Source organism: Euphorbia lathyris, chromosome 9 (assembly GCF_963576675.1).
Source record: "Euphorbia lathyris chromosome 9, ddEupLath1.1, whole genome shotgun sequence".
Taxonomy (NCBI): domain Eukaryota; kingdom Viridiplantae; phylum Streptophyta; class Magnoliopsida; order Malpighiales; family Euphorbiaceae; genus Euphorbia; species Euphorbia lathyris.
In genome coordinates, this window is record NC_088918.1 from 19,729,125 (window position 1) to 19,746,279 (window position 17,155).

Here is a 17,155-nt window from a genome sequence, read left to right on the forward strand (position 1 = left end):
AGCGTCGGGACGCTGCAGCCATCCGATGAATTGGCTATCACACATAGTCCAATCCGACGATAATTCAGATTCCATCAACTGACGCCTCAATAGCCAAAGGAATGCATGGATGTGCTAGGTCAAGAAAAAAACATAAATATAGATCTTATTCACAAAAACATAAATAAGATATCTAATTTGAAAACAATCTTACCTCCCCGTCCCAATAGGCCCTAGATGTCTTAACTTGTACAAACCACACCATGTCTGGTTGTAGAAAACTTGTCCCTCTCAACACTTTGGTCGATTTTGGATCGACTATACTTTTCCAAGTCTCATATAGCATCACATCATCATAAAACAAGTCAATCCATCCATTCTTTGGGTTTTTTTAAGCACATTAGCCGCCTTTCCCTGAGAGACCTTCTTCACACCCTTCGTCCTTTTCTTACCCTGAGTAGTGTAAAGAGTTTTTTGAGCTAAAATTATAGGTTTGAACCACTTTAAAATTCTAATAATGGTATTTGGTGAAGAGATGCTTAAAAAAGCTTATTCGGTCCAAAAAGTTAATTTGGAAAAAGCTATTTTTCAATTAACTTATTGCTTCATCTCTTTTGAATGAAACTTTTACCCCTGATTATTACTTTTTAACCTCTTTATTTGTCATTTTACACAAACAGTTAGGGATGTGCATCGGTTCAAAACCGAACCGAAAAAACCGAATAACATGTGAAACCAAAATATTCAGTTTGGTTCGGTTTTAAACCGAACAACACGAATTTAGTAAAAAAAAATGAAAAAACGAATAAAAGTCACTATATTTCATCATTAAATTTACTTCAAGAACAAAAAAGAAATTGAAATACTTCCAAAATATATTTATATTACCTTATTAGCACCACAATAATAAAGAAAATTAAACTTGTAAAATCAAATATATGTGTGTATATATAAAATAATATAAAATATGTGTAATTCAGTGCAGTTAGGTTTCTTTACATTTTTTTATCAAACCGAACCGTAATGTATTGAAAAATAAAACCAGCACCGAACCAAAGTGTTAAAAAATCGAATTCAATCGGTTCAGTATGCGATTTAAACCAAACCGATACATATCCTTCAGTTATTAGCAATTAACTAAGTTTTATCAAATAAGTTTATATAATTTGCAAATAAAAAAGGTAATCCACTAACATTATTTGTCAAATATGAGCATTATTAAAGAGAAAGTCATCCTACCAGAAAAAAGAGAGAAAGTCGAATGTTAAAATGGTGGGTCAAGGTAACAGTAGTTATGAATATAATAACTGTAAAATTCAATAGTAAAATGCCCAAAGTTAAATGGGCATAGATGTTAAAAACATTTTTTTTACTCCACGGGATTTTAGGGATAAATATATCAAGTTTAGTGAATTAAGGTTGATGTGTGTAAGGGAGTGTTTGGTAGCTGCTTTTCAATCTCATGTTTGCCTTTTCACTTTAAAAATGAGAGTTTAAGGTGTTTGGTTAGACACCTCCTGTTTGCCTTTTGCAGCCGAAAAGTAGCTTTTTATAAAAGCAGAGACTCCCTGCTTTTTGGAACAGCAGCCTTTTCAAATAGCAAACAGCAAACAGCAAACCGTAACAGGAAACAGCAAACAACAGATAAAACAAACGGATCATAATACTCGGAGGATTATTGAATGCACGATGAACAATGCCTAAAGGAGCATAATAATGCTCACTAGGAATCCACTACTACTAGCATAAAAGAATATCTTTTCATTAAATTAAACATTTTTTTTGTTCGTTGTTACACTCATACATTTAAATTGTTTTATCTTGTTAAAATAATAATTTAAAAATAGTAAAATTTATATAATTGAAATACTAAAATTAGAAAATAAAAATCTCGTTGTTAGTAGGGACTGGATACAAATATATAAGATATACAATTAATTGAAACAAATGTAAATGCTGAGCTGAATACAGCTTAGCCAACTCATAATCCAATCATCAAATATTCCTTTGCAGTTAGTTTAATTATTGGATACAGATATTATGACGCAAATTAAATTTAATCTAAATACAAAGAAAATAAATCAATTGGGGATTCAAGAGATCAACTATACCATTAACACCAGTTTGACATTGTTGTGGTAAAAAACACCCGTTATGAAAAAAAGTGGGGTGAGAAAAAGTTAATAAGTATTTAGAGTGCGTTTGGTTGCTCATTTTCATGTTCATATTTGCCTTTTCATTTCGAAAGGAAGAGTTTTAGGTGTTTGATTAGTGACCTCATGTTTGTATTTTAAATCTGAAAAACAGCATTGGATGTTTGGTTAGTGACCTCCTGTTTGCATTTCACACCTGAAAAGCAGCCTTTTACAAAAGCAGAGAATCTCTGCTTTTTGGAAAAGCAGCTTTTTCCAACAGCAAACAGTAAACCGTAACAGCAAACAGCAATAGCAAACAGTAGGTAAATCAAACGGGCCATTAATAAGGGTATTATAAAAAAATATATATATATATATATATATATATTATGTTACCTTAAAAGTTATAACTATTTTTATAAAAAAAATTAATATTAATTTTTCTCGTTAAACTGTGAAAGCTATTTTTCTAGAATTTTATACACTTTCCCAACTTTTTTTAATTTTTAAGAAAATCAATTTTATATTTAATAAACGCCGTTTTTAAGGTCTGGAAAAATAATGACAACCAGAGCCTTAATAGGGTTTTGTCAAAATAATAACAATTAAAATTTGTAATACATACGAATAAAGATTGGTTTGAATGGTTAAGGGTTTCAAATTGCTTAAGTTAGATCTTAAGCCTGATGAATCTCGAACTAAAAAAATCAGAACAAACTATATATATATATATATAAAAGCATTTGTAATAAATTATATAATAATGTTTTTTTATATAAAAGCATATATTAAATACAACCAAAAAAACGAATAAAACTCATACATGCAAAATGATTAAAAAGAAGAAAATATATTAATAAATTATTTTTTTTTGGTAGAACATGAAAGAAAAAAACAAACAAACACCGAAACAAAAAGCTAACCAGGGATCAGCCTAGGAAAGCTAACCCCAACTCTGTCCTCTAAAAGGAGAGAAGAAAGATAGATAGGAGGATCAGAAAGGGTGGTAACACCTAACATCCCCTCGTGCCCAGCTGCCGCCAAGCGATCTGCAATTCGATTTTGCTCTCTGTAGATGTGGCTGAACTCTAAGGACTCAAAGGAGGATCCAAGACTTCTTATTGCTTTGATAAGGTTATGGCTACTAAGACAAATAACATGATTATTAGAGATCATACTAATAGCCTCCATATTATCAAACTCCACAGCAAGCCTTTTAATACCCAGATTTCTGGCAAGCTTGACTCCAGAAAGAATACCCCAAAGTTCCGCTGAAAAAGATGAGCCCAAACCCAGGTCATGGGTGAATCCAGACAACCAGGCACCTCCCGCGTCCCTGAGCACGCCCCCAGCCGCGATCTTTCCATTATTGAGACAGGAGTCATCCGTGTTCAACTTAACCAACCCATCTATAGACACCGAGTCGGAGGACCTGTGACGAAAACCTGTAAACAAGACGATCGAAGCGGTTGATTCCGGAAGTTTTAAAAACAAAAATATATAATAAGAGAAGAAAAATTAATGTGAGTCGCGATCGTCAAGTTGACGGATCGCGAGTGCTCAGCGACGTGGTGCGAGCGCCTAGCGGCAGCCGACGCGTGTCCGACGACAGTTGGACGCACGACCGGCAGCGCGGGGCGCACGCCCGGCAGCGCGAAGCGCACGCTCGACGTCCGTTGGACGCGCACGCCCGGCAGCGCGAAGCGCGCGCTCGACAACCGTGGGGCGCGCGCGCCCGACAGCTCGTGGCGCACGCCCGATGGCCGCTGGGCGAACGCGTCCGGCAGCCGCTGGGCGGACGCCCAACGGTCGTTGGGCGAACGCCCAACGTCTGTTGGGCGCGCGTGCCCAACTGAAGTTGGGCGTTCGCCCAACGAAAGTTGGGCGTTCGCCCAACCGACTTTGGGCGACGCCCAATTGTCTTCGGGCGTCACCCAAAGTTTCCGGGGATCCGGTGCCTATATAAGGCACGGATCCCCATGCATTTAGAGGAGGAGTATTTTTGGAGCCTTTCTCACTCTAGACATTTTTAGAGAGAGAAAGTGATTTTTTTGAGAAAAATATTTTTTTTCTCAAAAATTCTGAATTTCCCAATAGTTAAATTTTTACTAAAAAACACAAAAAAACCAGAAAATCACGACTCGTGGAATCAACCGGCTTCGACTGTCAGATACCGATCTTGAGGTATTATTCGAGGACTAGACTCGTTTTATTTATTTCATTTATTTTATTTTCTTTATTTATTTTTATGTTATAATTTTATTTATCTAGTTATTCATTTATTTATCACGTTTTATTTAATTCTTCGTATTTATTTATTTTTATCCCGTGTTAAATAAAAATTCGGTTTTGTTTTAAAATAAAAAAACCTCGTTTTAATATCCCAATACGAACCGTGATCCGATTAAAAGGTAGTTCGGGTATTAAGAACGTTGTAATTATAAGTTTTGAAAAGATATTTCCGAATAACGTTTTGAAATAAAAACGTCGTTTTAGGAAACTCCGTTATAGACTATGATCCATTTTTGGTAGTTCGGAGATCCAAAACGATCGAATTAGACTTAATTTAAAGCTTTTGAACGAATCTGGAAAGTTTTGGAGTGCTGCTGTAATTCTGCCTTTTCTGTCACTAACAGCAGATTGGCGACGAATTTCCGTCGGTAATCTGCTGGAAACCGAAAATCACCATTTTTACCCTTCTTTCTCAACTTTTTGACATTTCTACTTGTATATATATGTATATTATTATGTAATATGTTGATAAAAATTATTTTTAAGTCCTATAACTATTTATTAGGTACAATATAGTTGTTTATTTCATGTTGAAATTTAATTCATTTGGATTTAATATTATAAAATAGTATATATGTATATATATATATAGTTTTTGGCTCCTTTGAATTATGTTGGTTATCATTGGGTAAAACTATTTTAGATATTAAATGTTATTCTTCCCATTTATGAATTTGGTTCTTTAATTTTACATGTTTTGAATTAGAATAAAAAGATATTATATTTAGTATTCTTTTTCACTTTCTTTGTTATATCGTATAATATCTCTTACTTATTTTCATCTATAGATATATCCCTATTTTTAGATAAAACTATGCATATATGTATTTCTATTTTATTCTTGTATATATGTATATATTCCAAAAGGATTTTACTTGGTGAATTTTGGTTTAATTGGATCATTAGTGTAATTATGTTCAAGTAAGGGTTAATTGAGTGAAAAAGGGGAAGATAAACCACAAAAAAGAGAATTTAATTTGCTTATTTAAACTTGATTTTTAGAGGTTTCTAATATAAATAAAACGTTTTCTTGTCTCTTTTAAGCCATTTCCAAAATATCACGTGTTGAAACCTTAATCCGTTCCAACGACGGATTAGGCGAATCTTGTAGTTAAAATCGTTTTTAATTGTAAATAATAGAGTTTTTGAATCGTTTTCTTAAACGGTTTGTACAAAATAAATTGACTTGTATGCCTAACCACGTTTTTGGATTGAAATTCTTTATTCCACATTTTCAAACACTCGAATCGTTCCAACGACGATTCGAGTAGATGTCATGTAAATCAACGGGGTTTTGAAGCGTACCTAAATCGTTCCAACGGCGATTAAGGTACGAACCATGTAAATAAACTCGTTTTCGGGGAGTGAGTTTAGTGTAAAGTTAACATACGAATCGAAGCATAAGGCACACTGTAAATAAATTAATTCTTCCTTCTCCCCCTCTCTCTTTTATATATTTAGCATCAATGTAAATGGGTGATTCTTTACCAAAGTGGCTTTCAATAATATATGCTCAAAATGGTTTTCAAAACGAGAAAGAAAAGGTTTCAAATGAATTTTAAACTTAAAGAAATATGCGATTAGTCTGTTATCGCCTAACACGCTGAGTAGGAGGCCGGTGGTTCATAACCGGGCGATGTCGGGGTGCCTAGTAGCCTTTCTCCGGAAAGGAGCTAGCCTTCTCGGCTCGTACCTAAGTTTCTCGAACCCTCATCGGTCTCCCGCAAGGGATCGGTGTTCATTTTCCCATTCGTGGGTGGCGACTCTTCCATACTCCGAGCTCCGGTCCTGCCGAGCAGCTTGATTCCACGATTGGTTGCTTTCGGCGCCAATCACCGCTTACGTCGCCATGAGGTGTCCACCCCCCGGTCTGCCCGGGAGATTAGGTCGTGGCACCTCGTCTAACAAGTGGCGACTCTGCTGGGGAAGCGAGAAATTTGATTCCGGAAGGCGTGTATTAAGCCCTTAACGGGGACGGATCGTATTATTTCTTTTCGTATGCATTCATAAGCATTATTGCAAACCTTTTGGGTAATTTCCGCGAAACCTCTAGCGAGAGTCCATTCGTCGCTCGAAAGAGGCTAGTGTAAGTTCCCCCTGACAGTAAGGCGCCAAAGGGTCCCCATCCATTCGTTAGGGGCGAATTTGTGCGGTCCTGTGAGGTCCCGCGATCAGCCGTGTCAGCATATAGTAGCCTTAGAAGTTGCCATAGGATTACCCGTTACTATTTTTGATGTGATAAATGAATCAGTCCGTGTTTTCAAATTGCCATGATACGTGTCTAATCCTAAAATATGTAAAGAAAATGAAACGATACGTTAATATATACTCTTAAACCGATATACAAACTACCCCAAAAACGTCGAAACGATTCGAACTAAATACGACTTAGTCATCTCGTATGAATGAACTCGTGCGACCCGACTGGTCCCTTTCCGTGTCCCGAAGAAGGCACGTGTTCAGGAAATGCGTTATGACGTAAGCACGTATTAGTTCAAGTCGCTTTGATATCAAGGATAGTTATATCTCGATTCAAAAGATTATATTAACGGTAGCCGTTATTCATATTCTTTAAATAGGTTGGGATGAAACGAGATTATGACGAAACGAAAACAAAGAACATTTCTGCTTTGAACGACCTCGTTGTAACGTAAAGAGTTTCATAAACGTGGCTTGTCCCTTCTGAATAAAAAATAACTCTTACGTTACGCCTTGTGTTGTTCTTAAGAGAAATGGACGTGTCCGCAAAAGTGACTAAGAAAGTAAAAGAAAAGCAAAAATAAACAAACGACCAAAGTCATTCCATATCTACGATATATGTTAATCCCAAGAGTAGTTAAAGAAAATGAACCAATATCGTTGAATACGTGCCTCGAACGAGTGTATACGCCGTTTAAAATCACAAAGCCAAATTAAGCTAAACCACATAATTGCGCCATATGGACGAGACTGTGGGTTTGACTAACGACTCGATCATTTTGACCGTTATCAAAACTACAAGAAATATGGTCTGATATGCGCGTTTGCTTAATTCGTGCCTAACTGAAAAAGAAAGGTAATATCCCTGCTTCGAATAAACATGCGATTCAACGAAACGTTAATTTTCTATAACCACGCTAAGGTGATATATCCCGTAGATTGGAAGGAATAAAGAATTGTAGCTAGCCGAAAGATTACCGTGCGCTCAAATAAGAGTCGCCATCTTTTTACGTAGCCAAAACGAGCAAACGGATTCTTAATGCTAGAAACAAACACGTTACGCGATGAGTCTGTTCCTTAAAATAAAAAGTGATTCCATCACTGAATGAACACGTGGTTACGTTTCTCGATAGATCCAAAAGATCCCGTCGTAATCCAAAAATCGAGACACGAACCCACACGAATAAAAGGGAACGAGTCATTGTCAATAACGAATGATTGGACTGAAAGAGTAACTCGTACCACGTCTAAAAAACCGAGATGTGCTCGAAGGGAGTCAAAACCTGAACTAATGCGCCTCGCAAAATGACAAAAGACGAGTTATTCCGAACGGACAATCCAACTTGGTCGATATCTTAGTCACTGGACGTTGATACGTCAAAAACGAACTGTATTGTCTGATGAATGATTTACTTTTTCCGCAATAATCGTCGGCATCACGCGTCCCCCGGACCGCAATGTGAGCCCCAAACCAAAATCCTAGGAAAGAGACTTAGACCATCGAGTGTGTGGAGGAATAAGGGCGGAAGAGAGATGCTGTGATACATGTAATTAGACTGATGTTTGTTCTTCTTATCTTATATATCCGTAAATAAACGCACACACCACAAATCATGCATATAAAACCATTCATACATACTAATGGATACTGTTCGCGCAGACGTCATCATTAAGCGGTTGTGGTTCTGCGAGAGCAGTCGGCTAGTTAGGCAGTTTGATCAGTTACAGATTGACAGTTCCGAATCGGCAATTGTGGCTTCTGATTCGTCTTCATCCGGGTATACTCCTTCTTCCGTCAGTATGTTTGCGACCGACGAAAAAGTGGCCGGATTGGAAAACTCTGTGAACAACATTAATGAGCAGTTAGCTGCGATAGTGGCCCAGATAGCTAAGCTGGCCATGAAGGACGACAAGAGTGGCAGTAAGCACGCTGAGAATGAGGTGACCGATGGTCCTCGCTTTGGGAATGAGGATGACTATCAGGATTATATCCGGAAACAGCTTGAGAAAGAGAAAGCTAAGGAAGAGGAGTGGAAGCAACACATCACTCAGGAGGTGCAGGATCTACGTGGGGGAAGTTCCGGGAGTCAGGACTTTTATAACTTGAAGAATTGTTTATCGGCAACTGCTTTGCCTTTGAAATTCTGGCTCCCTGACATGAAAAAGTTCGATGGAACTGGGGATCCCACTTCCTACATGAATCAGTATGTTGCTGTGATGAAGCATACGATCCTGACTGAGGATCAAGTCCTGGGGCTGTTTAACACTTATCTAGAGGGGGTTGCCCTCACATGGTTTCATGCGTTGCCAATGGTGACAAAGAAGGATTGGAAAGAGTTAGCGAAGTCATTCATCGCTCAGTATAGCTTCAACAACATGCTTGAGGTCACTTTGAAGGAGCTTGAAAGCACTAAGCAGCAGACTGGGGAATCTTTTTCCGATTTTGTAAGAAGATGGAGGGCCAAGGCCGCGATCATGAAACAGAAGCCGCTTGAGCAGGATCAGATCCGAATGGTAGTCGGTAACACATTGCCGTAAATTAAGAATGAGTTGCGGTATATGCCTTTTACCGATTTCAATCAAATGTATAGTTGTGCCTTGACAGTTGAGGGGGACGGAGAACCAAAGAAAGCTTATACCAAGTGGACGAAGTCTGGATATAGTGCCGGAGGGCCAAGTGCGAGTACAGAATCTGCAGCAGTGAAAGTGCTTGATCTTAATGCTATCAAAAAGAGGCGGTTCGCCAAATTTGATCAGACCTACGCAAAAGTTTTCGAACGATTACAGAAGAAAGGATTGTTGAAAGCCCTTACTCCTTATAATAAGGCTTCGCCCACTCTGCAGATTCAGGCTAGAGGATATTGCGAGTTCCACAGCAGTTATGGGCATACTATTGAGAACTGTGAGCGGTTGAAGCACGAGATCCAAGATTTGATCGAGGAGAAGAAGATAGCTGATCCTTCGTCAGCGAACCCTTCCACTAGGCGTGATCCATTGCCTAATCATAGAGTAAGCATGATCGGAGTCGGTCTTAAAGAAAGTGTAGTGATGGAATCCTTCGAGGAAAATGAAGAGGAGTTGTTGGACTCCAAGGAGATGAGCAATGTGGGGAATGGTTTATACGTGTCGGTTTTGGAGGAAGAGCCAACGGAGGAGGTGATGGACGATAGAACTAAAACTGAGGAAACCAAGGAAGTATCATCTCGGAGGATCATGCCTGTGTTGAAATTGTTTAGTGGGGTAGAAGACCCCGAAGCTCATTTGTATAGATACGTATGTGCTATGTTTGGGGAGCCATACGAAGTGGAAAAAGTCGCTCCATGGTTCTATCTTTCACTGGTAGGCGAACCTTTGAAGTGGTTTCAATCGCTACCTGACTCGACTAAGCATGATTGGTCACTAATATCGAACTTGTTTTTGATAAAGTATCGAAGAGACAAAACACAAGCAGGGGAACACAGCGCGATGCAAATTGGGCCTATCAAACGTCCGCTTCCGACTGTCAACAAATATAATGAAGGGAAGGACCCCATGGAGCACGTGCATTTGTATCTGTCGGCTATGGGTCCTCTAGGTTTCAAAGAGGAGGAGATTACGAGCTTGTTTTGCAACTCATCGGCAGGAGAGTCACTGGTGTGGTACATGTCTCTTCCGATGAACGTTAAAGTGAATTGGGCTGAAATGACTAAGAGATTCATCAAGAAGTACACCACAGGGGAATACTCAGGGGAAGTGCCGATGTTACCTGATGAGGAGACACCTGAGGCAGTGTTAACCATGGCTAAGTACAAAGGAGGTGAGAACCCTATCGACCACGTAAACTGTTTCCGTGCCTACATGTTTGACGCAGGACTCTATCGAAGTGAGCTGGTTCAGCATTTTTCAAAGACACTCGTAGGAGAAGCTTTGATGTGGCACCGAATGCTCTCGGCAAAGGCAAAAATGGACTGGGGGTCCCTCATGGAGGCTTTTGTGTAGAGATATGAAATGTACATCCCCTGGACTGGGTCGTTGGAAGATTTAGAAAGGATCAAGCAATTTCCCGAGGAAGCATTCGTGGATTATGCTAGGAGATGGAGGTTCAAGTATGCCTCATGTCGGGTCACCCTGAGTGATCAGGAGCAACTCATGCTCATCCGGAAGGGTGCTATTCCACTTGTGGCTAGAAGAATGAAGGGAGTGTTCCTCAAGGACTATGAAGAACTGATAGGTTGGGCTCGGTATGGATCGTCAGACCCTTCCTACATAAATCCGAATGTCCCTCACATAATGGATCTGATGGTTGTGGACATTTGGGGAAGTTCCTCCGACGAGGAAGGTATTAATCAGAGGGTTCCAATCAACATCTAGGATGAGTCTGATGATGAGTCGGAAGTGGCTGTTAGCACCGAAGGAAAGATTTTACCAGGTTTTGAGATCTTCAATGATGTTACTGACTGGGGCAAAGGAAAGGCAAGCTGCTTCGTTGAGGAGATCATGATGTTAGATTTGAATGCCGAGGAGCAGGTCGTTACTATTGAAGCAACTGTAGGAGCGGTGGACAAGCCCAGTACCTCCAAAGCTTATGAGAAACCTGAGAACCCTGATGATGAAAATTGTATTATTGCTTTATTTGAATCTGACGATGTACTCGCCAACACTATCAATGAAATGAATTCTGATTTTGCTTACTTGCTTGATGTTGATCGTGATCATTCCATGCATTCTCATTCATATAACATGCCTACATTTGAAATCAATACAATAGAAATGTCAACTTTCAATCTTGGCATGGATGAAAATCCTAAACTTATACAAATTGCTCAAGAATTAACTATTGAAGAGAGGAAAGAATTTGAGAGAATAATTAAAAAATACGAAATAGTGTTTGCTTGGACATACGAAGACATGCCAGGAATTGATCAATCAATTATAACTCACCGTATTCCAACATACCCCGATGCTAAACCCATAAAGCAGAAGCTCCGACGCATGAGACTGAAATGGGCAGATAAGATCAGAGAAGAAGTGAAGAAGCAGTTAGAAGCAGGGTTCATCGAAGTAATCGACTATCCCCCTTGGGTCGCAAACGTAGTGCCAATCGCAAAGAAGGACGGCAAAGTGAGAATGTGCGTCGATTATAGAGATCTTAACAAAGCGTGCCCCAAAGATGAATTCGCGTTGCCTCATATTGACGTGTTAATCGACAGTGCAACATCAAGCGTCTTACACACGAATGTGGACGGTTTCATGGGCTACATGCAAGTTCAGATGGCTAAGAAACACAAAGCAAAAACCTCGTTCACAACTGAGTGGGGAACATACTGCTATAGGGTGATGCCGTTTGGTTTGAAAAATGCTAGGGCAACTTACCAGCGAATGGTTACGGCATTGTTCCATGATATGATACACAAGGAAGTAGAGGTGTATATGGACGACATGATGGTCAAATCGGAAACGAGAGAGGGGCATTTCGCTACACTCGAGAAGTTTTTGGCCCGAATTGCGGAATTCAAACTAAGGTTGAATCCGAAGAAGTGCTTCTTCGGCATTTCATCGGGGAAAATCTTAGGCTATGTAATCGAAAATAAGGGAATTGAGGTAGATCCCGACAAAGTGAAGGCCATACGGGAAATGCCGATGCCAAGAAGTGAGAAAGAGGTGAGAGGATTTTTGGGGCAGGTTCAGTATATCAGTCGGTTCATAGCAAGACTCACTGCAATCTGCGAGCCGATCTTTAAGCTGCTGCGGAAAGATCAACCCACGATTTGGAATGATAAGTGTCAGCAAGCTTTGGAGAACGTCCAAAACTACTTGTCTAATCCGCCAGTTATGAGACCGCCTAAACTGGGAAAACCGGTTCTCCTCTATGTGGCGATCGAGGAGTGATCTATTGGGGCAATGTTGGCCCAAGAAGGAGACACCGGTGTGGAGCACGCGGTGTATTATCTGAGTAAGAAGTTCCTGGAATACGAGCTTAAGTATAATATGATCGAAAAGACGTGTGTGGCTGTAGTATGGTTGACAAAGAAACTACGGCACTATTTTCAATCGTATAAAGTGATCATTATTTCCCGGATGGATCCCGTGAAGTATCTGTACCGAACTCCGTCTTTAACAGGGAAGTTAGCCCGATGGTTGTTGCTTTTGTCCAAGTTTGATATTGAATATGTAACAAAGAAGGTTATCAAAGGGAGGGCCGTAGCAGAATTTCTGGCCAACCAACCTCTAAATGCAGAAGAGGAGGAGATAAACTACGATTTCCCCGATGAGCACTTGAACGCAATAGAGGTTATACCGTGGAAAATGTTCTTCGACGGAGCAGTTAATTCGAATGGAGCCGGTGTAGGAGTGCTACTTATCTCACCAGAGGGAGAAAGGATCCCGATGGCGAAGAAGTTATCCTTCCCTCTCACCAATAATATGGCCGAATACGAAGCGTGCATCTATGGGTTGGAGTCATTAGCAGCACTAGGAGCATCATATGTTGAAATTTAGGGCGACTCAAAGCTGATCATCGAACAGGCACAAGGAAACTGGGAAGTGAGGGAAGAAAGGTTACGTCCATACCTAGACCAGCTAGAAGGGTTGGCACAAAGATTCAAGGAATGTCATTTTTATCATATTCCTCGAGCACAGAACCAGGTAGCGGATGCTTTGGCCACTTTGGTGTCAGTTTGGGACAACCCTCGGAACCTGGCCTCGAAGCCTTTGGTATTGAAGAGATCTCACAAGCCATGCTACGAAGATGTAATGCTGTTAGGGGCAGATGAAAAGCCGTGGTATTTCGATATCGTAAACTTCATGAAGAGTGGAACATACCCGGCAGAGTCGGAACTTAGGGATCAAGCTGTGATTAGAAGGTTAGCTCAGCAGTTCGTCATCCACAACGACTTGCTTTACAAAAGGCACATCGATGGGTTACAACTGAGGTGCTTGGATGCAGGAGAAGCCCGCGAGGCAATGGAATCAGTACACTCGGGAATTTGTGGGGCCCATATGGGAGGAGCGGTGTTAGCAAAGAAAATCATAAGGCAAGGCTTCTATTGGCTCACCATGGAAAGAGATTGTAACGAATATGCGAAGAAATGCCACGATTGTCAAATCCACGGAGATTGTAGTCATTTACCAGCCATGGAATTGCATGTATTGGCACCTATCTGGCCATTTGCGGCTTGGGGCATTGATATCATCGGAGAGGTGAGGCCTAATGCTTCGAATGGGCACAAATTTATTGCAGTCGCCATTGATTACTTCACCAAGTGGGTAGAGGCAGAGTCGTTTAGCAAATTGGGATCCAAGCAGATGAGAAAGTTCATTGAAAAACACTTGATCACCAGGTTCGGAGTGCCTCATCACATGATTATGGATAACGGGGTCCAGTTTCAGGGGGAGGTAAGAAGTCTCTTCCAGGAGTACGAGATTGAGCATCATAGATCTTCTCCTTATTGACCACAAGCTAATGGTGCAGTAGAAGCAGCTAATAAGAACCTTAAAAGGATTCTCGTAAAAACAGTAGAATCACATCGGAATTGGCATGAGCAGCTCCCACTCGCGTTATGGGCTTATCGCACGACAGTTAGAACCTCGACTGGGGCAACGCCGTTCTCCTTGGTATACGGTGCAGAAGCCATTCTCCCGATTGAGATCGAAAAGCGATCGTTGAGAATCGCAGTGGAAGCAGAGATTCCCGAGACGGAATGGGTGAAGAAGCGATGTGAACAGTTAGCGTTAGTAGACGAGAAAAGGATGGAAGCCCTTTACCATATGCAGTTATATCAAAGAAGGATGGCCCGAGCCTTCAACAAAAAGGTCAAGGTCAGCCCTATCAAAGAGGGAGATTTGGTGCTGAAACAGATCCGAATGACGCACACCGACCCTAGGGGCAAGTTTAAGCCTAACTGGGAAGGACCATTCTTCGTGAAAAAGATCCTAAGCAAAGGGGCGCTGAAGCTTACCACCGTGGACGGCATGGAGTTCTCCGAACCTACCAATCTGGATAGGCTTAAGAAATACTTTTCGTGAAAAAAAAAAGAAAAATTCCCGATAGGTTGAAAACCGGCAAAGGGCGACCTATGCAACAATCAGGGACATCCCAATGGGTGAAAACCTGAAAGGGCACTCATTTGAAAATTCTGGGATAGTAAAAGGAGAGATGAAAAATAGATAGGATCTGAAAACCGAAAAAAGGCGGGTCCTGGTAACAATAGTTATATCTTGAGCAATTACAAAAGTAATGTGTAAGCGGCTAAGTATTTCTGTTGTTTGTAAATAAATAAAGGCATGAATATATTTGAAGAGAATGATTGGAATCATCATAATTTACTGAATACATGGTAATACGAATCATGAGTTATACATTTCCTACCTTACTTTTCACAATAAAAAGCCTACATATTATCCACCCCACTCCCTATACACCAGCTATACATCGGGGTAATTCTAATAAAAACTACAAAGCTATACATGATAAGCCTAATAAGGAGGGACATCCCAGTGGGCCTTAAAGTCCCTCAGATATGACGCCCGCTCCGCAGATAGGGTCTCCTCGGCGACTCGAAGTCTCTCCTCGGCAACTCGCGCTCTCTCCTCAACGGCAAGGCATCCGGTAGTCTCCTCCTGTGCCCTCTCCTCAACAGCAAGACGTCCCGCGGTCTCTGTCCGCATCACTCCTGACCAGTAGTTGTTCCTCTCCCGGTAGACCTGGCCCACCCTGGCATCGGCCTCCCGCACCGACTCGCTCCGTCTTTGCTCATGTGTGTGAAGATCACTCTGAAAAAAAAGAAAAAACAGATTAAAAAAAAAGAGAAGAAATACTGGCAAGAACAGAAATCATACATACATATATGCATACATTCCACTACACTAAAATAAAATGAGGATACTTACCAGATGGTCGGCGCAACGCAAGTTGAGTCGATCTCTAAAGAAACCAGACAGCCCCACATAGTCGGTGCATGTCTCCCTCGAAGTATGAAGAGCGTCTGAGGGATCAAACGGTATCCTCGACGTAAAGATAGGAGGAGCCATCTCGACACCGGCATAGGCCACCCCGGACTCGTCATAGCAAACAGTCGCGAAATCCCTCCCAAAATTCGGGACGGGTACGCCTAGAGGGGACCTCTCCGGTCGGGCAACGCTGGAGGACTCACCGACATAATATGGCGGCTCGCTCACAGACGTCTGAGCTCGGGCACCATCGAATAAATCTGACAGGTGAGCACTCCTCCAGGAACCTTCCTGCACATAGAGACACAATAAATACCACTAACTATCTCGTAAATAAAGGTAAATAGGTCGAGCCACTTGATGGAAATTAAGGCTAAGGTATAGCAGCGGAAATATAAAAATTTTAGCCTACTTCCTTTTAACCATAGGATCCGTTAATCGTTATTTCATATAAAGAGGGATAAGAAGAAATACCTTTCGATGATCAATCTACCGTTGCAAACGAAGTGCCCACAACTTCAAAGGAGATGTAAACTGTTTACCAATCTGCCCCTATCTGAAACAGACCTTCCAGACCTCCGAACGACAATCCCTTCGGTGGAACCGTGGAAGAATATGTCTAGAAGCTACTGTCCAAAAATCACGACGATCCGACGATTCAATCTCCGGGAATCCTCGAAATAGTGAACTGACCTGATGTAGGCGAAGAAAAATGAATTTCTCCCTTTTGATTGTTTTTCCTTCTTTCGTGAACACGGTGAGATTAAGTTAGAATCAACCCTTATGAGATGCAACCAAAATAGATTGCCTCTAATAAACCAACACAAGATCAAAGAGAAAGAGGGATGAATAAGATTAATCAATCGATGGAATGCCGTATGAATTCTTGTCCACGAACTAGGGGATGGGAATTCTTTTCTCTCTCTAATTAGTAATTTCGAAAATCACTATAGGGGAGGATAGAGGCTTGGTCGAAATTCACTATAGGGGGTATATATATTAGCTTGTATCTAAACCCTAGTTAGATAGGAATAGGTTACTTAATAGGAATTCCATTCGGAATAGGATTCCTAATTATTATCTTATAATATATCAAATACATTTAGGATAATAATAAATAACCTAATTGGATAATAATAGGAGTGTATTAATCTAATTAAAACTCCTAATTAAATTATCTCTTAATTAATTTAATTCACAATCCTAATCTAATTAGGATTAATGGAATAAAATTAATTCCTTCCTAACATATATAAATTTCGGCCCCCTCCTAGTATTTGGGCCTTACTGGGCTTAATCGGGCTTCCATCTATTAATCATATCCATCTCTCTTTTGGTTCCAAGTCTTATGTGTGATCCATTAGGTCCTTACTACTTCTGGCCGTATGCAACCTATTAAATTAATTTCTTCAAGAATTGTATTTAATCCCTTGCATAACAGAATGATGTACAGAGTATGTTATTGGCAAGTCCGTAATCATTCCCCCAGAGTCCGTTAAGAAGACAGGTTGATTCTGTCGTTAACCCTTCCGTATTAGTTACGGTATAATACGATCCTTTATCAACTACATCCTTGAACTGAATCTTATGACTATGGGTAATGTCAAGTCACATATAGCGAG